Below are 4,026 nucleotides of genomic sequence, written 5' to 3'. Positions count from 1 at the left end.
CACTATATAGTAGGGAAGAATGCGAAAAACAGTATGTGACAGAAGAATTTCCAAATTCAGAGTACTAAAATTACCCTGATGACCTACTTCCGGCGAATTTCTGAAGTGCGCATACGATGGACACTTTACTATACCATGAGGCCACTGGAGAATGGAGGTGAAGCGACACAACTAATGCTGGTAGGTCACATGATGATAACCACATGGCAAATGTAGTACGTCCAGAAAACATTAATACTACACACATTAATACTATATAAAACGTACTCGGTTACTAACGTAACCTCGGTTCTCTCTAGAAGAGGGAACGAGTACTGCGTAAGTCGGGAAAATCCTTTTTCCGCGAGATATTGAAGCCAAAAATTATCCTTAATTTTGTAATAATGCAAAACGCGTTGCGGCAGCATACAGACATAGGCGAGGCAGCTCGCGCGCCTATTGGCTGTTCTGCGGCAACTGCAGCAGCCTATCGAGCGAGGCCTGGCGTGACGCCAGACCCAATGAGGGTGCGTCGCGCCCGCTGCGTCACATCCCGCCGAAACGGGCGTGGTCTAGGCCTATAAATACCGCTCGCAGGCAGCTATTATCTGGTTTTTCATCATCGAAGCAACCAGAGCGTGCGCATGCACGGCAAGATACGCAGTACTCGTTCCCTCTTCTAGAGAGAACCGAGGTTACGTTAGTAACCGAGTACGTTCTCTTACGAGAGGTCTCTCGTACTGCGTAAGATATCTTACGCTAGGGGACCCAATGCAAAACGCCGTGCATGCCGAGATCTGACACCAAAGACCCAAGGGCGAAAGCCCGGGGTTCATATAGTGCACAATCACCCAGGGAACTCACAGGGAGTCCGGGAAGAGGGAGGGGCGAAGCCGCACTCTTCCACATATGGCAGCGTCGCTTAGACACGAATTTCATCATACAGACAGGGCGGGGTACGGCCTGAACTGATGGGGAAATGTGGGTCTTACACAGTTTGCCCAGGCACATCTTGTGCTACTGCTTTTTTGCAATTTGGTTATTTCTCATTATTTGGCTCATTGGGAGCATATACAGGTTGAACAGGAGTGGCGCAAGAATTGAGCCTTGAGGGACTCCGCATGTCATGGATGTCCACTCAGACTTATGGTCTCCTATACTAACATAATAACCTCTCCCATCTAAGTATGACCTGAACCATTTTAGGACTATCCCAGAAAGCCCCACCCAGTTTTCCAGTCTGTCAAGAAGTATGTTATGATCGACAGTGTCAAATGCAGCACTGAGGTCGAGTAGTACCAGCACTGATAATTTTCCTGAATCAGTATTTAAGCGAATATCGTTTATTATCTTTATGAGCGCTGTCTCTGTGCTGTGGTGCGGTCGGAAACCAGATTGAAAATTGTCAAAATATCCATTCGAGCTTAAGAATTTGTTCAGCTGATTGAAGACAACTTTTTCAATGATCTTGCCTATGAAAGGAAGATTTGAGATCGGTCTATAGTTGCTTAATATGGTCTTATCCAGATTGCTCTTTTTCAGGAGGGGCTTGACAACTGCAGTTTTCAGGGAGTTTGGAAAACTCCCAGAGAGAAGTGAGGCATTTACCACTTCTAGAAGATCTGCTTCTAAACTGTTTAGCACACTTTTGAAAAAAGATGTGGGAAGTGTGTCAAGGGCGCATGTTGATGTTTTAAGGTGTTGTACGGTTTCTTCCAAAATTTTGCCATCAATTTCTTTGAAGTCAGACATAGTAACTACTTTCTCAGGTGGTCTGATCTGTCTGACCCCAGCGCAACTCAAGGATGTGCTGATCACCTTTCTGATATTATTGATTTTCTCAGAGAAGAAAGAAGCAAACTCACTGCACTTGCTGTTTGAGAGCATTTCACTGGGAATCTGGCTTGGGGGGTTTGTCAGTCTCTCTACAGTAGCAAAAAGAGTGCGTGTGTTGTTTAAATTGCTGTTTATAATATTTGAGAAGAAAGTCTGTCTAGCTTTGCCTAGTTCCATATTGAAAGCATGCAGGCTGTCTTTGTAGATGTTATAATGGACTACAAGTTTTGTCTTCCGCCACATACGCTCTGCTTTTCTGCATTGTCTTTTCATATTTTGCACTGCTGTTGAGTTTCTCCAAGGTGCTTTTTGTCTGCCACTCTTCTTCCTGACTTTAACAGGAGCAATATCATCAATTATATTTTTAACTTTTGAGTTAAAAGAATCAAGGAGAAAATCAACAGAGTCAGCAGATATGCTTGGTGTTAAGGATATAGCCTTCATAAATAGTACACTAGTGTTCTCATTTAAGCATCTCTTCTTGACAGACACAGATCTAGCTTCAGTGGCAGGAGAGATCAATATATCAAAGAAAATACAGAAATGATCAGACAGTGCTACATCCTTAATAACAATCGATGAAATGTTTAGACCCTTACTGATAAGTAAATCTAGAGTGTGTCCATGATTGTGTGTGGGTCCATGTACATGCTGAGTCAGATCAAAAGTTTTTAAAACAGTTTTGATTTCTTTTGCCATATTGTTTTCTGCATTATCTATGAGAATGTTAAAATCTCCAGCAATGGCAAAACAGTCAAACTCTGAGGAAATTGTTGATAACAGTTCTGTAAAGTCCTCAGCAAAGGCTGGAGAATATTTTGGAGGCCTGTAAATAATGATAAGTAAAATGCGAGGAGCACCTTTTAACACAGTACCCAGATATTCGAAAGACGGGTAATTCCCAAATGATATTTGCTTACATTGATAGATATCTTTAAAAAGAGCAGCTAGACCCCCACCTCTCTTAACAGCTCTGCAGACACTCATAAAAGTAAAGTTAGGAGGGGCTGTTTCATTGAGGATTGTTGCACTGCAGCTGTCTTCTAGCCAGGTTTCATTTAGAAACATAAAGTCCAGGTTGTTTGTGGTTATTAAGTCGTTGACTAGAAGTGATTTATTTTTAAGTGAGCGAATGTTTAAAAGTGCTAACTTAACAGTCTTACTCTTTGTCCCCACAGCAATCTTAGTTTGACATGTAATAGGCACCAGATTAGTTGGGTTTGCTGTACGGCTATTGAAGGCCTTAGACTTTCTATCTTGTAATAGAACAGCAATAGAGAAAGATACAGGCACACTGGGTTCCCGCTTGTTCTGTAAACATTTGAGAAAGTTACTGTTATCATAGCAGGGACCCAAAACACATCACTGAGAGCTGGTATCAGTTGTTTTTGGTTCACCTCGAGCAGATGGAGGAGGGTGTGGGCCCTGGCGTTTTGGCCGAAGAGGCCGAAGAGCTCTCACAGGAGGAGGGGGCGGGCGAGCTCGGCGCGCAGGCTTCGGTGTTTGAGGTGCCTGACGTTTTTTGGTTGATATCTGGGGGCTTGCAGCAAAAGAGTGGGATAGTCTGGTTCCAGCATGCACCAGTTCTTCCATTTTCTGTGAGAAGCACAGAAGTGGAGTTGCTGGCGAGAGGGAAAAAGTATCTGGTGAAAGGGGCTGTTGCTCAGGTGTTATCGGAGGCTGGGATATGCTGTCCTGGCTTCCCTGGCTGTTTTCCAGGAAGTCGTCCTTGGGTGCTGAATCTTGGAGCAGTTCTGATATGTCTGTCTGTGGTGAGCTCTGTGGGCAGGGCTCAGCTGAGATTGTGTCCGTGAGCAGAGGTTGTTGTGGCTCAGTGGTGTTATCATTGTCCTTGTGTGATATGTCAACCGCATGTCCATTTTGCTGCTGAAGTGAAGTCCCGTGTTCATACTGTTTCCAGGTGTGTGTGTGTGTCGTTCAGATTGACACACACTGCAGAAGGATGATTGAGGGAGAAGTCGATATTGTCCTTTAACACTCTTGAACCAAGTTTGTTTGGGTGATGGCCATCCCGATGAAATAGTTGTCTCTGACTCCAGAAAAGATTGAAGTTGTCAATGAAGTTTACTCCTTTTATATTGCAGGTTTTTTGCAGCCATGTATTAATCCCAAGCAGCCGTGAAAACCTGTTTGTCCCTCTTGCTGGGAGTGGTCCACTGATGAATGTTTGAACTTTCAGTCTTTTAAGTG

This window comes from Leuciscus leuciscus (genome assembly GCF_965113295.1).
Source record: "Leuciscus leuciscus genome assembly, chromosome: 4".
Lineage (NCBI taxonomy): Eukaryota > Metazoa > Chordata > Actinopteri > Cypriniformes > Leuciscidae > Leuciscus > Leuciscus leuciscus.
The sequence above is the reverse complement of the archived record's forward strand: the minus strand, read 5'-3'. Positions refer to the sequence as shown.